We start from the raw sequence: 22,659 nt of genomic DNA, 5'->3' as shown, positions 1-22,659 counted from the left end.
ACCCGGGGAAGGGAGCGGGTAAATGTGATGAGAGCAAGTAAAGCGAGTGGGAAGCTAGCTTGGCACCAGGAACCGAATGGCCTCCTGTGATGGAATCTCAATGAAGTGAAAAAATGTGAAATTCAATTATCGCAATCAACTTGCCAGGGGGGAGCTGAAAGAGATCTAAGAGTGTTAGTTGACTCATCGCCTCACCGTGACAAAACAGTGTGAGTGAGGCAGCAGTAAACAAGGCAAACAGAACGCGAGGTTGCATTGCCAACTCAGTTGATTACTGGTTGGCAGAAGTCACACTGAAGCTATACGGTGGACTGGTCAGGGAGCACTTCAACTTCTGGTCACCGCGACACCAGAGGCTGCTTTATGCCCGAGAAGACAACGGAGAGAAGAACCACAAAGATGATTCCCCCAGTGTCAGAGGAATGATTTACTTTGGTCTTGACACACGCAGAAACCCATCCCCGTTGCTTAAGAGTCTCCAAACCAAGCTGAGAGTTCCATGCGTTCCCCCCCACCCCCTATGGACATGTTGGATTGGAATGCTCTCTCTCTCTCTCTCTCTCTCTGGAAGGCACCCATCCCCTGCTTATCTAATTCCGGAAAGCGTTAGGCGCAGGTTGGCAAGAGCCAAGGCTCGGGGGGAGCCCCCAGAGTGTGCGTTGGGATGTGCTGTGAAGTGTGAGGACTGCGTATTTTGTGGGCGAAACGTGGCACGCCAGTCACACGCAGGCAATGTTTCGCAAACAGCCGTGGAGTGAGTGACCAATTTTATTTTTGGGGGGGATTATTATCATTATTATTATTATTAGTGAATTAGTACCGTTATTGGTCTCCGTCGACTGCAGACGCATTTGTTATTCCATTGTGTAACTTAAGGTATATCTCAGGCTTTTCAGCGCAATTCATCTCAAACTCACACTAAGTTCCCTGCAAACTAAGGCAGCGTGCCTTGCAAGCTCAGCAGTCACCGATCCTCATCAGAGACACAAACGCAGGCGTTGTCATTAGAAATGGTCAAGGAACAAAGATGGCACATCATCTTTTTTGACATGTTCTGTAATTTGCAGAGAAACATGATTTACAGCGGCAACATTTTTCGGTTCCCAACTCAACTGGGAATTTGGGGGAACGGACAGATCTGCCGTAAAAGATCCCAATCATCTCATCCCTCAATCAGTTGAGATCGCCAAGAAATTCCTCTGCTCGGTTCTTATGCATATACTTTAGAACAACGTAAAGTATTTCTTTTTTGAACAAGTGGACAGGGTGAGTTTCTACGCAGAGAACTTGTGGAAAACTTGTATTACGCAACACACATTATTAATAATAAGAGTCCTTGCGTTTGATATAGTGCCTTATCGCGTCGTTGAGACGTCTCAAAGCGCTTCGGAGAATATACTGTAAAGTGAATTGACTGTTTTGTGGGCGAAATGCGGCAGCCGATTGTGCACAGCAGCGTCCCCACAAACTGCCGTGGATAGAGTGACCCAATATTTTAAAAATTTGAAGGGTTTATTACCCCCGGAAAAGCGATCCGCCAATCGACTAACAACCAGGTTCCTACTGACTGCTGAGTAAACAGAGGCGCGTGTGTGTGTGTGGAGTAAGGAAACTTGCCCAACGTTTCGCCCGACCTGACCCGCCCGGGAATCGAACCCGGGTCCTCTCGCTTGTGAGGCGAGTGCTCTAACCCCTGAGCTACAGTCTGGAGTCATCAGGACTCCAGAATAGAATCAGTGCAGAAGGCCGTTCGGCCCATCGGTCCTGTGCCGGCTCTTTGAAAGAGCTACAAGGTAGGCAGCCCCACTCCCCCACTCTTACCCCAACTAGTCCCCACTCCCCCACTCTTACCCCAACTAGTCCCACTCCCCCACTCTTACCCCAACTAGTCCCACTCCCCCGCTCTTACCCCAACTAGTCCCCACTCCCCCACTCTTACCCCAACTAGTCCCCACTCCCCCACTCTTACCCCAACTAGTCCCCACTCCCCCACTCTTACCCCAACTAGTCCCCCTCCCCCGCTCTTACCCCAACTAGTCCCCATTCCCCCACTCTTACCCCAACTAGACCCCATTCCCCCGCTCTTACCCCAACTAGTCCCCACTCCCCCACTCTTACCCCAACTAGTCCCCACTCTCCCGCTCTTACCCCAACTAGTCCCCACTCCCCCGCTCTTACTCCAACTAAAGCCCCACTCCCCCGCTCTTACCCCAACTAGTCCCCACTCCCCCACTCTTACCCCAACTAAAGCCCCACTCCCCCGCTCTTACCCCAACTAGTCCCCACTCTCCCGCTCTTACCCCAACTAGTCCCCACTCCCCCGCTCTTACCCCAACTAGTCCCCACTCCCCCGCGCTTACCCTATAGCCCTGCAAATTTTTCCTTTTCAAGTCCCGATCCAATTCCCTTTTGAAGTTCTAATTGAATCTGTTTCCGCCACCATTTCAGGCAGCGAGTTCCGGACCGTGACGGCTCGCTGCCTCAAAAAAAAAAGGTCTCCTCGTCTGCCCTCTGTTCTTTTCTTTTAAGCTGAGAATGAGTAAACGACCGGAGTAGAAAGAAGAAACGAAGGGAGAAAGAGGTGGGGAGAACGAGGGAAACCCTCAGCACTCAATAAAAATAATAATAATAATAATCCTTGCATTTGATATAGCGCCTTATCATGTCATTGAGACGTCTCAAAGCGCTTCACAGGATACAATGTAAAGTGGGTTGACTGCACTGCACTGTGATCCAGAGTTTTACTTCGGAGGCTCCCGGTTTGATTATTGCTCAGTTAAGAGCTGACTCGGTACAGTTCATTAGCTGCGGAGCTACAGGATGGTAGAATGATAAATAGCCTCGGTGAAATCTGCCGGGTTGGTGATAAACCTATATATATTTGCTGAGCAAAAAACAAATTGGATGTGCTTAAAGCTATTCATCTTGACAATCGGCAGGTCTTTAACGCTGTACATGTATGGCAGGAAGCCTTTTAACCACCGGTACACACAGCGTTGGAAACAATTGACAAGTTGTAAAAAAGTGTTTTGCCGGGTGAAGCACAGAAGGTAATAATTCCGCCACCCCCCACCCACCCAAAAAATAATAAACAATAAATCGGTCACTCAACCCACGGCTGTTTGTGGGGGACGCTGCTGTGAGCATTTGGCTGCCGCGTTTCGCCCACAAAATATACAGTCAATTCGCTTTACAGTATATTCTGTGAAGTGCTTTGAGACGTCTCGAAAATGTGATAAGGCGCTGTATCAAATATAAGGATTATTATTATTTATTATTATTTTGAGGGTCTGGTTGATACTTCAATTTATCCTACGTGCAGAAGCTTTGCATTCGCTGCCCCTTTCACAAAGAAATACAATCCTAAATGAGGTCGATTCTTTAATTTTTTTAACTACTAAACTTCATCTTTCGCTAAATAAAACAATCGGAGGCTGTAATTCCTCGAGTCTCCAGCAACGCTGATTTGAAATGTAAGATTGGGCAGGATTTGGGAAGATTCATTCTCAATTTGAAGCTGATTTTACTCAGCACTGTGGAAAATCAGCTTTCATGTTAAGCTTCAAACCAGTCACTGGGGGCAGGAAATCCTCCCCCTCAGCTCCTGGTAACCCCACAGCCAAAGCCCCTAACTCACGGGGAGGGGGGTCCGAGCCGGACAAGCAGCGGGAAAGCTCGGCCAGACAGCGACATCAATGGCTGAGCTGTGTGTGGGTTTAGATGGTTAGACTCCAGCAGTTACCCCAACGCACACTCTGGGGCTCCCCCTCAAGCCTTGGCTCTCGCCAACCTGCGCCTAATACTCTCCGGAATTAGGTAAGCAGAATGCCTCCCTCCAGGGAGAGAGAGAGAGAGAGAAGGAGAGAGAGCGAGAGAGAGAGAGCGCATTCCCATTCCAACAATCTATCTCTGGGATTCCCATGTGTAGGTGGGAGGCAGGGAATTCTCAGTTGGGTTTGGAGACTCTTAAGCCACGGTGATGGGTTTCCGTGTGTGTCAGACCGATCCCTGGGGGGAAAAAAAATCTGTTTGGAACTTTGTCTTCACACCCTGATCCTGCACTCTTCTGTCCTGCTGCCTTGGTGCATTTGAACGTATTGTCGTGTATTAGCTTTCTCTCGTCACAAGATCACGAAGGTTCCTCTGGGTTCAGATATCCTATTGATGCCGTTTATATGAAGCGCAGAAGTTGTTGCAATACTCATTGCCCTATTGGTTTTAACTTTTTAATCTCTCCACATTTTTCTGAGGCCTGTGTTCCAATTTCTGATCATTTGGGCACATGGAGGTGAAAAATCTGAAATGTGATGCATTAATTAACACTTTTCCACAGTAGATGTCACCTCCACTTCACTGTTCAATCTCCACGTTTGCCACAGATTAATATGACAGCCAAAAGCCTCAAATAAAACTGCTAAATCGATATTGATATGAGTAATTCATTCCACAGCAGACAGAGAGTAATGGTTACCATACTCCAACACACCATTTTAATCATATTAATAATTATCCTTGTATTTGATACAGCGCCTTATCACATCACTGAGACATCTCAAAGCGCTTCACAGAATATACTGCAAACTGTGTGCAACTAGCTTGCTCGGTTTCCCACAAAACACACAGTCAATTCTCTTTACAGTGTATCCTGTGAAGCGCTTTGAGACGTCTCGAAGGCGTTATAAGGTTCTGTATCAAATGCATGGGTTATTGTTATTATTTACACCGCTCCGCAATTCACAGGCTTTTGCAAAAATTGCAAAAAATTATATTTGCTTTTTGTAACCTGCCATAAATACCTCGTATTCAACTAGTGTTCAAAGGGTTGAATAACTAAGTAGGAAATAAGTGATAGGACCAGAAATGGCTGGAATTGTTTTTTAATTGCATATAAAACAGCAGACAGACTGAGACATGTAATACTATTAAAGAAGAGTCCAAGGGTGCCTCTGAAATGCTGATTAGTTTAATAGCTTGTCTGCATGCCACCTGCAACTCCGAGTATTCAACTGTAACAGCCCACAAAACACATCTGGCTCTCAGTCTGAACCAAACAAGTGACCGATCCCTGCCACTCCACTGGAACCTTCCCACCGTCTTGTCACACACCTATTTATAACAGTAAATAATAATAATAATCTTTGCATTGGATATAGCGCCTTATCACAACAACGACAACAACAACAACTTGCTTTTATATAGCGCCCCCTTCGCCCGGGTAGCGTCCTGGAGTGCTGTAATCACATCGTTGAGACGTCTCAAAGGGTAATATACTATAAAGTATATTGTAAACAGAATGTACTGTAAAGTGAATTGACTGTCTATTTTGTGGACGAACGGCAGCCAATAGCGCACAGCAGTGCCCCACAAACAGCCATGGATTGAGTGTCCAACTTATTATTATTTTTAGAGGGAATATTACCCCCAGAAAGCGATCCGCCAACCGACTAACAACTGGGTTCCTACCGACTGATAAGCAAACAGAGGTGTGTGGAGTAAGGAAACTTTCCCACCCTGGTTCCAATATTCGCTAGAAATGGGTAAATCGGGTGAATCCCTCCAGGGAGAGAGTGCGCAGTCCATCCCAGACAAGGACATATTCACGTGTAAGCAGGTTAAATATGTGTAACTCTGTCTGGTTTAGCGTGGTGATGGGTTTCAGCATGGGTCAAAGAAAACAGACGAGACAGAGTCAAAGATTAAATGTGTTTCTCTTAACAGCTCGCTGGTCGCTAAAAGTAGGCACGACTGAATAGGAAAGTAGGAAGGTTCTTAGTTTTGCGTTTTTCTCTCCATCTGCTGTACAGAACATTAATAACAATAATTATTATTGTTGTTAATAACAATAAGATGTTGGTCTGATGTTTGAGTAATGTTAATTATAATAATAGTCTTTGCATTTGATATATAGCGCCTTATCACGTCTTCGAGATGCTTCAAAGAGCTTCACGGGATACACTGTAGAGTGAATTGACTGTGTATTTTGTGGGTGAATATGTCTGAGATACAATTACTGAACATCAATGAGCTCTACAACCCACAAAACCAAAGGCTAACCCAGAATTTCCTCCACTTCCAAATATCAATGATTCTCGTCAATGGTTTATGGGAAAACTTCCAACTCCTCCCTCCGCAGACTGCAGATAACCCAGAACTCTGCCGCCCGTGTCCTCTCCCGCACCAAACTCCGTGACCCCATCTCCCCCACTCTCGCCCGACTCCATTGGCTCCCTATCCTTCAGAGGATCCAGTTCAAGATCCTGGTCCTCACCTCCAAAGCCCTCCATGGCCTCGCCCCACCCTACCTCTGCGACCTCCTAACCCCCTCTCCCAACTACGAACCCACCCGCTCCCTCCGCTCAGCCGGCTCTGGCTGCTCCACGTCCCCCGACCCACCTCGCCCCCTCCTTAGCCTCCTTCAAGTCCCACCTCAAGACCCTCCTCTTCGACCATGCCATCGGCCACCCCCCCTTCCCTTCCCCTCCCTTCCCCCGCCCCCCCGACCCCAGCTCGGGTCTGAAATGCTGTCGCTGTCCAGCGCCTCGGGACATCCTCCCAACATGAAAGGCCCAATGCAAATGTAAATCTTGTTGTTGTTGTTTAACTCCTGAATAACTAGAACAGCAGCAATGTGTCTGTGACAAGCAGACACGAACGGAGGATTATCACCAGAAGAATAAAACAATAATAATAAATAATAAAGCTCGCATTTGATTATAGCGCCTTATCACGGCATTGAGACGACTCAAAGTGCTTCACAGGATATACTGGACTGACGGTGGATTGATTTTGTGGGCGAAACGCGGCATGGATTGAGTGACTAGATTATTATTATTTTTCGAAGGGATTATTACCCCCGGAAAGTGTTCTTTTTTGTTAAATAATGAAATTATTTTTCTTAAATTGGCAGTCCGCTTTCCGATATTGTGTTTTAATCACTGAATGAAAAAATGCATCTCAAAATGTGAAGGAAATCGACTTAGTCCGTTCTTTATGAGCGGGAAGAGAAGGCAAAGAGGTCCACGTTCAAATACTCCATCGTGGAATTTAAATAATGTGGGGATAGCGGAGATTGTTTAAAGAATTTTTTTCCTTAAGATGCTAAAGAACTAGTTCAGAAAAACCTCACATACGTCCTGCAGAAGTCAGCCTATTATATTTACATTTCTGTAAGTAAAACACACTCAATGTCAGTTTTTGTTGGTATAAATTTTAGCGAAGTGATTTTTTTTTTGAGTCACATCTCAGAAACCTGTATTTTTACACCCGATTCCAAACATCAGTCGTTCATCAAATGAAAGCGTAAAATTCTGAATGTTTATTTCAAGAAAGGCAGAGGCAGAAATCCTGCTTGAAAGGAACAGACAGCTATGAATTCCAGGTCTACAGATGTTCCCAACAAGAACTTAAAACCAAGGCATTTCCAAAAACTGCTAATGAAATGAAGTTTGAATCCCGGAAATAGTAATAATCCCCAATAATAATCGTTGCATTTGATATAGTGCCTTATCACGTCTTTGAGACGTCTCAGAGCGCTTTATAGGATAACATTGTAAAGTGAGTTGACTACATTTTGTGGGCGAAACGCGGCAGCAGAAATTGCGCACAGCAGCGTCCCCCACAAACAGTGCTGGATTGAGTGACCAAATTATTGATTTATTTATTGATTGATTGAAGGGATTATTACCCCCGGAAAAGCGATCTGCCAGACGCATAACACCCGGGTTCCTACTTACTGCTGGGTAAAGAGAGGCTTGTGTGGAGTGAGGAATCTTGCCTAAGGTTTCGCCTCGCCCCAGGAACCGGACCCAGGTCCTCTCGTTTGCGTGGCGACTGGTCAAACTGCTTCTCTACAGGAGTCCACGTATAAAACGAAAGAAAGCGGCAGAATATTGCCTTTGCTGAGCAGTTATTTGCCAAGATACCGAGAGAATTCGACATAAATAACCAGAGCTAAAGGCTCGAAGGGAAGGGAAATCTTGGTCAGCCTTCGTGTTTGTTTGAGTCATCGAGTAATGAGTCATCGGTTTTCTCCTTGTGGTTTTCCAAGTAAACATTAAATGACATAGTGGCTGTGCAGTAAGGGAAGGAGGTCTAGTCTGGGCAGTGGGTGGATGTATCATGTAGAGCAAGACTAGGAAAAAGACCAATGCAAACACATCACAATACATCAGACGATTTAATTAGGACCTGGAATTTTTCATTTGTGCACTATTTACATTCCTGCATGACATTATTAGACTAATAGGTTGATATTTTTGTAGCCAGCTTCCTCTTCAATCAATCGGTGACTAATTCCTAGAGAAGCACCGCGCGCACACCTTATAACAACAACTTGCGTTCATACAGCCCCCGAGGAGGATGGTTTTCGAGCGCGAACCGAAGATGGGGAAGGAGGAGTGTGGGGGGTGGTGGGGGGGGGGGGGGGGGTGCGAGGCGGAGGGATAGAGGGAGAGTGTTCCAGAGTTTTGGGGCGTAGCGGCTGAAAGCGCGGCTACGGGTGGTCGAACGAACGGCGCGGGTAGTGGGTTGGGGAGTGAGCAGGTCAGAGATATGAATAATTTTATATATAAAATATGGATTCATTTTATACAGATAGCTTTCCATTTCCTTTCTGGTGTGAACAAATGCTGGCGATAGCCTCTACAACATGATCAGACGTGTTGATCACAACAGCTTTGAGTGCAAAGATCAACAAGACTTGATGGCTCAAGATTTTTAGCCTCAATGCTTATTTCTGGGCTGAGTTGCAAACAAGATTTCTTTCTGGTGGGTCCTATCAACCTGTGTAATTACCATAATCGAAGCAAATTGTTGTCGATATATTAACACATTTGAGGATGAAGGATACATCCTCTTCGCACAAGAGGAGACGCCACATGTGGGAGGATGGTCAAATCTCTCGTTGAAAAAATATATATTTTTTAAATCCCCCNACAAATAATCAATCCACAACTGTTCGTGGGAGACTGCTGTGCGCAATTGGCAGCCACGTTTCGCCCATCAAATACAGTCAATCCACTTTACAGTACATCCTGTGAAGCGCTTTGAGACGTCTCGACGACATGATAAGGCGCTGTATCAAATGCGAGGGTTATTGTTATCATTGCAATTCGATTAAAAAAACTATTATTGAAATGCCGTTAAAAAAGTGACTTAGTTGGCCGACCAGAAAGGTTGGCCACCCTCTGCTTCAAATTAATCTTTGGTGAATCAAAGATATAATCCGCTTTAGTTTCGGATTTTCGGCATTCCCACTTTGTTGCTCTCATTCCTACAGTGACAGGCACGGGCAAGAAATCTTGCTCACCACGCACAGAGCTGCCGTCGTCGCCGTCGCGAGAACACAGCTAGTTGCAATTTATACCGTGAGATTTACAGCCCAAAAATGTAAGCCTGAGTCTAGCGTAACACTGGCCTTGCTTAATAAATATAATAATGTTCCTTGTGTTTGACATGCAGCGGCTTATCGCGTCTTCGAGACGTCTCAAAGCACTTCACGGAAAATACTGCAAAGTGTGGTGACTCTGTGTAACAGAGGCGTGTGAGTGGAGTACGGAAACTTGACTAAGATTTTGTCCCGCCCGGGAATCAAACCCGGATCCTCTTGCTTGAGGGGTGAGTGCTCTAACCGCTGAGCTACAGAACTCCGCAAAATAACATGTATTGCAGTTACCACCTCAGGAAGGACTTATATTGGGCGATCATTACTGCGTGGAGCTGATTATTTTCCCTGTGACAGACATGCCTTCCTGTCTGCTGCACAATTACTGACAATGCTCACGTCCTCTCCAGCTAACTCCTGGCAATCATACGCCGCTCAGTCCTCTGGTCTGTAAGACGCAATTAGAAATGGCGAACCTCTTAATTACCAATTAGCTAAATTTGGAGTGAGACCGCACACGAGATTTCTCTCCCAGGTGATGTCTAATTGATAGATAGATAACCTCATCACACACTAAATTCCCTCCATTCTTTAGGGGGGGGGGGAAAAAAAACGTAACGTAAAATTGAACACAATAGCATTGCCCTAATCTCTGACCATGTCTCACCTATAGGCCAAAATGCCACTTCACGGTAAACTACTCTACAAAATGTGTGTTTTATTCTCCCTCCTCCTGCCTGAAAGGAACCAATTACACAGTAAATAGGAACCCAGTTGTTAGTCAAACGGGGTGGGGGGGGGGATTGCTTTCCGAGGGTAATAATCCCTCCAAAATCAATTGGTAGAACAATCCACGACTGTTTGTGAGGCTCTGCTGTGTGCGATTGGCTTCCGCGTTTCGCCCACAAAGCTGTGAAGCTCTTTGAGACGTCTCGACGATGTGTTACGGTCCTATATTAAATGCGAGGATTGTGGTACTATCCAAGTTCAGATGCAACGCCGGACACAATGCAATAAGATACAAGTTTATTACAGTACGCAAAACAACAGTGCAATCAAAAGCTGACCTGCCCCGCTCGGCTTTCAATTTACATGAGGAGGCTGAAAGGCTGAATATATCTGACAGCAGACAGATGAAACTGATTTTCAACCAGGCTGAGACCGAGCTTTGGTGGTGCTGTATTATCTGACCAGGAGTGGAGACGGAGTGGGAGGTGGAGGGAAGGGGGGAGGGGGTTTATATCATAATGTCTGTAAACTTCTTTGCCCAGATAATAAAATAATAATCCTTCATTTGACCCAGCGTCTTATCGCGTTGAGACGTCTCAAAGCGCTTCACAGAACGTACTGTAAAGTGAACTGACTGTGTATCTTGTGGGAGAAACATGACAGCCGATTGCGCACAGCAGCGTCCCCCGCAAACAGTGCCCAATTTTTCTTTTGAGGGATTATTACCCCCGGGAAAGCCATCCGCCAATCGACTAACAACCGGTTCCTACTTACTGCAAGGTGAACAGAGGTGTGGTGGAATAAGGAAACCGGGTCCTCTCGCTTGCGAGGCGAGCGCTATAACCACCGAGCCAAGGGAATACTGTGCTTGGGAGCTCAACCCATACCTAGAGACTGCCTGCTTGAAGCTGTGGTTGTATCTGAGTTCAGTTCCCACCAATTAGGCTCTGTACTACGCATGCACAGTATTCCCCCCTCTCTCCCCACCGCCCCCACCCACCACAACTCCCGCCTCCGTTCAGCTGCTGGCTGGATGTCAGGAAGCTTCTTTACCAGGGATGAATCAGAGATCGTGGAGGGCAATCGGGAAGCACTTTGTGGCGTTCCCCCACACGTGGGTGTTTTTGCGAGGGTGTTGGGTACGCCCCTGGTAACACACAAACAATGCAGTGCCTCAGGCCGTGCCTGCAGCATCGCAGCAGCACTTCTGACATCTCACCAGCACAACTCGCTGTCTGAACAACCTTAAGATACATCTGGTCACATCCGTGCACTAAACCGTTGCCGTCTCTTTACGATTCTGTTCTGTCTCCGAGCGTTCACTTGGCGACTGCCTCGGTTAAACGAATGCAAATTTGGACCCCTGTATCATCGCAATCGCAAACAATATCTCACAGCTAATAGCGAGCAAGAGAAAAAGAATGTGTCTGAGCTCGGAGAGGATTTGTAGCTTGCATTCTGGATGGGATAATCATAATATTATACCTTGCATTTGATGTAGCGCCTTATCACATCGTTGGGACGTCTCAAAGCACTTCACTGAATATATTGTCAAGTGAATGGGCTGTGTGTTTTGTGGGCGAAACGCGGCAGCCGATTGCGCACAGCAGCGTCCCCACAAACGGCCGTGGATTGAGCGATCGCGTACTTTTTGGAAGGGGTTCTTTCCAAAGCAAATCAGCTCGCTTCTTGTCATGAAATAATATCTCGGGGATACGGTACATAGTTCGGGGACACGACGTGTCAAGCGACTGCCAGGACGGTGGAAGGTGAACCGCGTGGACTTTGGCCTTCTTTCGTCTCGTAAATTCTTCTGTTCGTACTTGTCAACGGAATGTCACAATCGAGTCAATTCTTTGTGGCAGACTTGGTCATCCGGTGCCTTTGGGTGGCTCTCCAGCGCTCAGCGATGCTACCCTTCTTGTGGGCGCTAAATAAATGCAACTTGCTGTAGTTCCTGGGAGGTGCACACTTGGCTCCTGCAAGCCAAGGGTAGGGGATAGTCCCTCCAGGAGGCGGAAAAAGATTTCACCAAATGAATCCAATCAAGATGTGAGAAAGGTTTTGATTAGCTGGGAACCACGATTACAAGCTCAGGAAAAAAAAACACAACTAAATAATGGGGCGACGATTTTACAGAGCCAATTCGTAGAATAAACCAGCACCCGACAGGCTGGATCCAGCCCTCCGGGATGCTACCCTACTGGATATTGGGTCGGATAAAGTTTTAAGAAAAGCAACGACAAGTTGCATTTATTTATAGCGCCCCCTCATGCAGGGTAGCGTCCCAGAGCGCTTGACGGTGGTGGAGCGCAAGTCGGGGGGAGGTGCCTATAGGCACGGTCGAAGAGGAAGGTCTCCTTGGGGAAGGAAGGAGTCCTGTAGCTCAGTGGTTAGAGCACTCGCCTTGTAAGCGAGAGACCTGGGTTCAATTCCAGGCAGAGGCGAAACCTTGGGCATTCCACACAGAGCCTAATAATAATCCCTCCAAAACAAAAAACATTAATAAATTGGTCATTTTCAATCTACGACTGTTTGTGGGACGCTGCTTTGCGCAATTGGCTGCCGCGTTTCGCCCACAAATATACGGTCAATTACAGTCTATTCTGTGAAGCGCTTTGAGACGTCGAGAAGACATGAAAAGCACTATATCAAATGCAAGGATTATTATTATTATTATTATTATAAGGCAGAGGGATAAAGGGAGAGTGTGCCAGAGGTTCGTCAACCTCATCCCCTTCCTTCCGAAGAGTTTACAGGTTCGATGCTGAACAACAGGTGTACTCGAAACGTATTGGAATCAAAGTTTATTACAAATAACATGATCACAAGTGTAAGAGCAGCATCACGATTCTCTGACTGTTCTGCTCCCCTCAGCGCCCTCTCTGCTCCTACATTCTTCCAACGATTACATCCTTATATCCCCTTTCTCTGTGTCGACTGTGGTTCACTGATTTAGTGACGATACAGCTGACAAGTTTCAGGCTGTGTTGGCTGAAAGCGACGCCACCGATGGTGGAACAGAGGGCATGAGAGACATGCAGGAGGCCGGAGCCCGTCGAGCAGAGTCAATGCGCAGTGGGTTGGAGGGTAAGCGGGTCGGAGGTAGGGAGGTGCCAGGTATGAAGGGATTTGAAATCTTGAGACTGAGATTTAGCACCTTCTGTCTTTATCTAAATCTTCCAGTTTCTTGTAGAATAAGGCGTTAAAGGCACTATCATAATAATACTTACATTTGATATATCACATCTTCGAGACATCTCAAAGCGCTTCACAGAATGTACTGTAAAGTGAATTGACCGTATATTTTACGGGTTAAACACAAGGATTATTATTTGTTCTCAAATGCAAGGATTATTATTTATTATTATCACAGAATAATGCTATCAAGTGGCCGATAAGTACCGAGACCCAAATAAATGTAAAACATTAACTACGTGGCTGGAACGAGCTGTGTTGATTAAAAAGAATAAATGAACAGAGAGATTTTCAAAGTAGGTCATGTAATCTACTTGAGTAGAAGTCGAGTTATTAATATTTTTCAAACCTTAAGATTGTGCTGAAGCTTTGGCCTCTCTTCCAAGCACAGCCATGACTAAGTACTGTATTTGCCTTACACACATTAGTAGAGAGGGGTTTATGCAATAGAATCAAGCTCTATTCTAAGATCCTATTTTCTCCAGGCGAAAAATACTCTTATCACAAAGCTTCACATGCCTTAACATGTATGCTAAATAGGGCTCTTTGGCATCACCCACCTTTAAACGCCAAACAGCTGAAAAGATTTATAAGAAACATAACTAAATATATGTGTGTCTATTCCTGTTAATTTCTACAAAGCAAACTAGCTCACAAACTAGACTTTGTGGAGTCCTGTAGTGTAGTGGTTAGAGCACTCGCTCTTATGATAATAATAATAATCATCCTTGCATTTGATATAGCGCTTTTCACGTCGGGAGGACGTCCCAAAGCGCTTCACAGAACACACTGTAAAGTGAATTGACTGTATATTTGTGGGCGAACGCGGCAGCCAATTGCGCACAGCAATGTCCCACAGACAGTCGTGGATTGAAAATGAGCAATTTATTATTGTTTTTGGTTTTTAGAGGGATTATTATTATCTAGCCACTACACTCTCGCAAACAAGAGGACCTGGGTTTGATTCCCAGGGAGGGCGAAACCTTTCCCAAATTTTCTTACTCCACACGCCTGTTTACCTAGCAGTAATCAGGAACCCAGTTGTTAGTCGATCGGCTTTTCCAGGGGTAATATTCCCTTCAAGAAAATAATAATTTGGTCACTCAATCCATGAGGGACACTGCTGTGTGCAATTGACTGCTGCGTTTCGCCCACAAAATACAGGTCAGTTCATTCGACAGGGAAATATCCCGTGAAGCGCTTTGAGACGTCTTGAAGATGTGATAAGGCACCATATCAAATGCAAGGATTCAGCATTATTTATGAGGTTTAAGGTTCATAAAAGGAAATTGGCGACAATTACTAAATTTCACGGCACACGTATGAAAACAGCATTTCCGATCAAAGAGAAGGAATACGCTTTCTCACTCAGAGTGAGGGAAATAGTCTCGGGGCAGCGTCTCAGAGCGCTTAACGGTAACAGACCCACGGCCCTGAACCGCGGCAGCGTCCGCACAAACAGCCGTGGATTGAAGTGACCAAATTATTAAAATAATAAGTAAAATAATTTCAATCTTGGAAGCTAATGGAAGCTTTTGTTAATACCAAGGGGTGAGAGATGCTCTCTTTCTTAATGGATTCAAGGATAAAACCACTGGCTTCTCCTCCCACTCCATCACGTGTGGCGTTCTCCGGGGCTCCATCCTCGGTCCTCTCCCCTTGCTCCCACTTGGCGATGTCCTTCACAGGCATTGGGTTAACTTTCATATGTACATGGATAGGACCCGACTCGCTCCCTCTGCCTCCACCCTTGAGTCCCAGGATCACTGCTGTTCTGCCAATTGTCTGTTGGACATTAAGTCCAAGATGAGAACTAGGATACGATCAATCTAATCGTGGAGTCCTGTAGCTCAGTGGTTAGAGCACTCGCTTTGCCAGCGAGAGACCTGAGTTCAATTCCAGGCAGAGGGCCAAACCTCGGGCAAGTTTCCTTACTCCACACAGAGCCTAATAATAATCCTCCAAAACCAAACACAACAATAAATTCATTTTCAATCCACGACTGTTTGTGGGACATTGCTGTGCGCAATTGGCTGCCGCGTTCGCCCACAAATATATACAGTCAATTCACTTTACAGTGTGTTCTGTGAAGCGCTTTGGGACGTCCTCCCGACATGAAAAGCGCTATATCAAATGCAAGGATGATTATTATTATTATTATAATCGATGAACAGGTAGGCTCCTACTTAGACAGAGGGAAAACAGAGAAGTAAGGAAATTTGCCTACGGTTTTGCCCCGCCTGGGAATCGAACCTGGGAACAACAAATCTTGGAGTTGAGGTACAGATCAGCCACGATGGAATAGGATGGCGGAACAAGCTTGAGAGGCTGAATGGCCTCCTCCTGTTCATAGCCCAAAAATAGCAGTGATCTATTAGCAACACCTTCTGTGATTTGCAGTGCCACTCAGAAGGGGTTACTGCTTAGATTACTCTACAGTATTACCAGAATATTGCGTCTGATATCAGTGCTGCAGATTGTTTGCAGGAAAGCTAACTTCTACACAATACCACCACGGCTTGAAAAATGGATCAATAGAAAATCTGTTGCAGTCCAAAAAAAATCCCTTGAGAACTGTGAAGGATGCAAACTCCCAGCTCCAACCACGTGACTAGTTAGCGCTGTGGAAAGTGGTTTCTGTGTATGGAGATATTTCCTACACATATATATATAAAAAAAATTAGAAAGCTCACGACACGTGTCTCTCTAAAAAAAAAGCTGTTATGAATGCAAGAATTCAGAAGTGTGATTTCCTAGATACACTCAAAATCATGTTCAACAAAATTATGAGAGGTTTTAGACTATAAGACCATAAGATGTAGGAGCAGGAGTAGGCCATTCAGCCCCTCGAGCCTGTGCCCCGCCATTTAATAAGATCATGGCTGATCTTCTAACCTAATTCCATTTACCCGCCCCATCCCCATATCCCTTAATCCCTCTAATAGAGGGATTTGATAGGGTAAATAGGGAAAAATGGATTCCTCTGGTGGGTGGGTCAGTAACCGGAGGACATAGATTTAATATAATTAACAAAAGAACCAGAGAGGAGACGAGGAGCATTTTTTTTTACCCCGGAGTAGTCACAATCTGGAATGTAATGCCTGAAAGGGTGGCGGAAGCAGGTTCAATGGTAGCTTCCATAAGGGAATTGAATAGGGAAGTTGAAAAGGAAAAATTTGCAGGGGGAGTGAGTAGGACTAGTTAGGCGGCTCTTCCAAAAAAGCCGGCACAGGCACAATGGGCCGAATGGCCTCCTTCTTCGCTCTAAGATTGTGTGATTCTATTCTACGATTCATTCACCATTAATCTGCGGGAAAGTGCAGTTATACAGTAGCTTCATTCTTCTTTCTCTCTCTCCCCCCATTTCGAGCATAGCCTAAGCAGCCATTTGTTTCTCACGCTCTATGATATTCATACAGTCCTCGTTGTTATCCAAGGTATGTTAGAAACTTAAAAATAACCCGATACCGTTCTCGAAAGGCAAGATCTCATGTCAACTCCGAAAAAAAGTGAAACTGAGTATCTCTAAGTTAGTGCGTGGTTCTTCTGTTCGGAGTTGGTGACATTTTGGAACAAGTGATGATAAAATGGAGCCAGGCATTGAACAAAAACGGAAGGCTATACCTTGTAGGTGGAAGAGAATCCAATTAGTTATGCAGCATGAGTGTGTGAGTGGGAGGAGGTGTGTGCTGGGGGAGGGGGGTTCCTGGCTCATCCCAATGACAAATCATTAGAACACGAATTAACTAGCCATCGCCTTGGGAACGAGATGAAGGGCTTCCCTGAGTAATGACTTACTCCCAAGCAGGGCTTACTTTAAGGCTGTGAAATCATCCTCTGAGCATTAACATAAGGGAACACTGTGACTAAGCAGCAGTGCAGAGTGCCTGTGAAAGTTTTATAAGCTTCCAATCGAAATGTTAACCAATTCCGCAGCAGGTTTATTAACACGTTACAAGAGGGTTAGTCAAGGCAACGTTTGGCCAAGTATAACTAGAAAGAATAGGTGATCTTCACAACAGTCCTAGAATAATAAATAATATTAATTCTTGCATTTGATATCGCCCCTTATCATGTCTTCGACACGTCTCAAAGCGCTTCACAGAATACACTGTAAAGTGAATTGACTGTATATTTTGTGGGTGAAAGGCGGCAGCCAATTGCGCACAGCAATGCCCCACAAACAGGCGTGGATTGAGTGACCAGATTATAGGATTTTTTTGGAAGAAATTATTATCCCCAGAAAAGCCATCCGCCAACCAACTAACAACCAGGTTCCTGCTTACAACTCGGTAAACAGAGGTGTGTGTGGAGTAAGGAACTTGCCTAAGGTTTTAAGAATGAGAGGGCAAGGGTGGAAAGACTGAAAAGAAGATGCAGTTGGAAGAGACTATGCCCTCTCCTAAAGAAGAGTTTTATCCAGTTATGAGTGCTATGAAAGCTGAAGCTACAAGATTATCAGAAAAAAAAGGAAAGAATAAAGCTGATGGCATTGCTGTTACAATGGAATTTGGTGAAAAAGAGGTAGAGGATTTGCCTGAGTTGCAGGAGCCTTTAAGCCCGACAGTCCGACTCGCCAAGAAAATGAATACCATACCTGGGGCAAAATATGTATTTGATTCATCTGATGAACGCACAGATGATGAAGACCCTGGAAACATGGCAGTGAGGAAAGTCAAAACCTGCCCTGAAGAAAATTGGAAAGTGACGCCTCTTCTGTCTTCGTATTATTCCTAATACCTGCATTTGATATAACGCCTTATCAAGTCGTCAAGACATCTCAACGCTCTTCACAGAATACGCTGTAAAATGGACTGTATATTTTGTTGGCGAAATGTGGCAGACAATTGCGCACAGAAGTGTCCCACAAACAGTCGCAGATTGAGTGAACGCTTTTTTTTATTTATTTGAAGGGATTATTACCCCGGGAAAGGGATCCATCATCAACAATAAGGTTCCTACTTACTGCTAGGTAAACAGGGACGTGTGGAGTAAGGAAACTTGCCTAAGGTTTCCACCTGCTCAGTGCTCAGATAGACTTATTTATGAACTATAGAGAAAAACACCCAATATCTCAAAAGTATGGTTTGTGTTGAAACCGTTAAGTTTTGAAAAGGAAGACGTGTGAAGACATGTCAAGGTACTCCAGTTTACAAGGTGCAACTACAGAGAGAAACGAAAACAAGTGTGCTACGAGATCTTTATTGAAATCATTCACGGTTCAAATACTGTCAGCTATGATTTCCTCATTTGGAAGAGAAGCGAATGGCATGTAGACAGACACTGGTAATAATAAATAATAATCATTGCATTTCATATAGCGCTCCTTATGTCTTTGAGATGTCTCAAAGTGCTTCACAGAATACACTGTAAAATTGACTATATTTCATGGGCGAAACGCGGCAGCCAATTGTGCACCAGCAGTGTCCCACAAACAGTCATAGATTGTAGGGACTTATTTGTTATTATTACTTTTTTTGAAGGAATTATTACCCCAGTAAAGCGATCCGCAATTGACTTAACAACCGAGTTCCTACCTACTGCTTGGTAAACAGTGGCACGTGGCGTAAGGAAACTTGCCCAACATTTCGCTCTGCCGGAAATTGAACCCAGGTCTCTCGCTTGCGAGGCAATCCACAAGCTGAACCCCTTTGGGAATGCAAAGGGCAACAGGAAGATGGTAAATACCCCCAAAGTATTGTCCAAAGACCCATGAGAGGAGAAATATAATGGAATGAAGTCTTTCATATTGAAATGTACCCACCAATACATCTCATCATAAATAATACTTGCATTTGATATAACTTGCATTTATACAGCGCCTTATCCTTTTCGAACTGTCTGAAAGCGCTTCACTGTAGGATTTGTTGTAGTGTGTAGCAACTGTGCATTTTGCAGACCAATGCAAGAGCCAATCTGTGCCAGCAATATCTCAGAAACAGCTATGGGGTGAATGACCGATTTTATCTCAGGGATTGTTGGCCATGGAAATCAGAAACTTTCTGCTCTGAGCTGGGACCTCGCTAGGTCTCATCTAACGGACAGCACTTCCTCCAATGCAGCAAATTTCCAGCTTTGATTCGATGAACGACCAATTTATTTGGGGGACAGTTATCCCGGAAACAGGGAGGAGAAACTGCTTTCTCTTTTCAAATAGTACCATGACCTCAGTTCAGTGTATCATCCAAAGAATGGCACCTCTAACAATGCAGTATGCCCCCAGCCCTGCATTGCAGGATCAACCTAAGTGAGTTCAAAGTCCCAACGTGGAGCTTGAACCTACTGATTCAGAGGTAAACGTGCCATCAACTGTGCCGGGCTCACACTCAAACACTAGAGACAAGCGGAATAGAGGCCGCGTGCTTCAACTGTCAAACGCGTTCTTCAGAAAAATACGTTTATTGAACACACTGGTTTCTGTGTCAGTGAAAGGGTTAATAAGATAAATATGTGCCTCTCCGGACTGCCCACTCCGCTTTCAGTGAGTCTAATTATATGGGCATTAATTAACTAGCCCTGAAGTAATGTTTAATTAAGTGCTAATCAATTGGAGGCCAGTCAGTGAGGCTAAGGAACCAATGCAGCTCTTTGGAATCAGGCCTGTTCTGCTCAGTCATATGCCAACACTCGGAGGTGTGTTAATTCAACTAGATATTCAACGTGTCACTTTTAACACATTTGATGAAGTCCCTGAATAAACAAGACGTGTGTGTTAGAATGTAACACGTATTGTGTTGAATTCCACACATTGATTGTAATTCGGCAGGTATAAATACACCATTATCACAGAACCTATTCTGTTTAAGGAAACGTTAAAAGGGAACTTCCTCCCTGTCAGAAATATTTAGACATTAAAATGTGCGCTTATATTGGGAAAATCCCCTCAGTGGTGTATAATTCTATACTGCAGGTATTATGGCATTAACACTACTTAGGGAATTGTACTTGGATATTGATACAGAGTACACGTGGATCAAGTTCGTTCCAGCAAGTATGTTGAAATAATTATAACCCTTACATTTGATATAGCGCCTCATTACATGGTTGGGATGTCTCAAAGCGCTTTGCAGGATATACTGTAAAGTGAATTGACTATATTTGGTGGATGAAATGCAGCAGCCAATTGTGCACAACGGTGTCCCACAAATTTTGGAGGCATTATTTTCCCCAGAAAAAGATGTGCCAATTGAATAACGACTGGGTTCCCACGTGGTAAATTGAGGAGTGTGGTGTGAGGAACTTACCTAAGTTTTCGTCCCACCTGGGAATGGAACCCGGGTTCTCTCACTTGCGAAGTGAGTTCTCTAACTGATACCCTGATACTACACTAATGTGATTTATTGAATTCATTCAATCAATTCAAATGTCCGTGATTCCAAAAACTGGAATCAACTTCAATTACCCACCTTTGCCCCACATCCTACCTCTCCAACCTGCTAACCTGTCCGCTCCCTCTGCTCAGTAGTCTCCAGCCTGCTCCATGTCCCCCGCCCGGCCCGCCCCACCATCGGCGGTCGGGCCTTCAGCCTCTCTGCCCCCACCTTCTGGAGTTCCCTTCGCCTCACTCCTTCCCTCACCTCCTTCAAGGCACGTCTCAAGACCTTCCTCTTCAAGTTGCCACCCTCCTATCCCCATTCACCCAACCCCCCCGCTCCAGTCCTAATCCCCCACTGTTCAGCGTATCATATTGTGTCCCTTGATCCCCTGACCTAACAAACATCTATCCACCGCAGTCTTGAAAATGTGAATGGATCCAGCCATAATCCACAGCCTTTTGGGAGTAGAGAGAGTTCCAGATTTCGACCACCCTTTATGTGAAGGCTGCCTCCCTAACTTCACTCCTGAATGGCCTAGCTCATTTCTCAGATTAGGCCCCTTGTAGTCGCATTCAAGATATTTTTTATGTAGTAATAAGTTTTTTTNCTCTCGGCCAGTGTTCATTTTAATCTTTAGCTAGCAGAATTCTAGGCTTGGGATCGTGACATTACATGACATTACATGGTGTGAGGCTTACTCGCTTGCCAAAATTGTGGATAGACGGCACAATAGTGTACAGATACAATGGCACAATTGGTTAATACAAGCCCTGCAGTCATAATTATGGAGACACTGAGAGTACTGTTGTACAGTACATTAGTCAGGCATTCATTATTGCTGTGCATTGCTGTCATATCCCTCATTCCTCCTGTAAATGTCTTGTGTGATAAAGCAATGGAAGTCTATGAAAAGGTGCAGTCAATGCACATATTGTCTGAAACACTGTACTTCTTTCAGAAATCATTCTAATTGTTGCTCAACCTTTTTTTTAAATGACGTACAAAGCGGTTGTAAAACTTTACAATGAGAAAATTTCCAGCATGCTTTTGATGCCCATAAGTGAGAGGACCCGGGTTTGATTTCTGGGCAGGACCTTGGGCAAGTTTCCTTACTCAACACGCCTGTTTACCTAGCAGTAAGTAGGAACCTAGTTATTAGTCGACTGGCGATCGCTTTCCAGGGGGTGATAATCCCTTCAAAAATAATAATTTGGTCACTCAATCTACGACTATTTGTGGGACCTGGTGTGTGTAATTGGCTGCTGTGTTTTGCCCACAAAATATATAGTCAAATCACTTTGCAATATATTCTGTGAAGCGCTTTGAGACATCTCATAAGACATGATAAAGCGCCATATCAATTGCAAGGATTATGATTAATTATTATTATAAATTAGCTTGATGCTACATTTATTCTTGGAACTACAATGGTGTCCAGGCATCTCCACTTGCACAGTCTGGGCTCCATCTCACTGCTCCGCTTGTACACGTGTGCCTGTAAAACACACAAAATGGCACAAATAAACTCGCGTCACATCACAGCACTTTCTCTCTTACCATGCTTTATTTACACACACATCCTTGCAAAAAAAAGACGTACGTGTTTTTTTTCTTCACAAATCGCTAATGCTTTGTTTTCACATTTAACAGTTCTACATCTGGTCGGTGTTTTTTAGCACTCACTTCCATTGTTCCCATGATGGCGTCGCGATCAAATAGAATCTTGCATTCCTCCTGTGCCCTGAACTCCTTCTGCAGCGACTATGCCGGTGGTTCTATGTGTTAAGCCCCACTTTTGACTACAAGGCTGAATGTAACAGGAGAACACCTCATTAACATTGCTGCTACAGTTAAAACTATTGACATAAACATCATGCTTGGTACTGTCGATAGTGCTTCTCACCTCTGAGAAGGTTGTGGGATCCGGCCTCAAGTCAGAACTTGAGCTTACAGTCTAGGCTGATACTTTCCTGGGGGAACGCACTGCATTGTCCTTTGCATGAGATATTAAACTGAGGTCAGTCCCATCTGCCT

At 44.8% G+C, this 22,659-nt stretch overlaps 1 protein-coding gene and 1 non-coding gene across 3 annotated transcripts in view; one reads left to right on the top strand and one right to left on the bottom strand.

Annotated features, from left to right (window-relative positions):
• Nucleotides 1–22,659, bottom strand: part of LOC103190309 (phosphatidylethanolamine-binding protein 4) — a 110,843-nt gene that overhangs the window by 37,132 nt on the left and 51,052 nt on the right. The gene's annotated exons all lie outside the window — the stretch shown is intronic.
• trnat-ugu lies at nt 12,488–12,558 on the top strand. The gene has a single exon. It is a non-coding gene; the product is annotated as a tRNA-Thr (tRNA).

Source organism: Callorhinchus milii, unplaced genomic scaffold (assembly GCF_018977255.1).
Source record: "Callorhinchus milii isolate IMCB2004 unplaced genomic scaffold, IMCB_Cmil_1.0 Scaffold28, whole genome shotgun sequence".
In the NCBI taxonomy this organism is placed as follows: domain Eukaryota; kingdom Metazoa; phylum Chordata; class Chondrichthyes; order Chimaeriformes; family Callorhinchidae; genus Callorhinchus; species Callorhinchus milii.
This window is presented reverse-complemented; position numbering and strand designations above follow the sequence as displayed.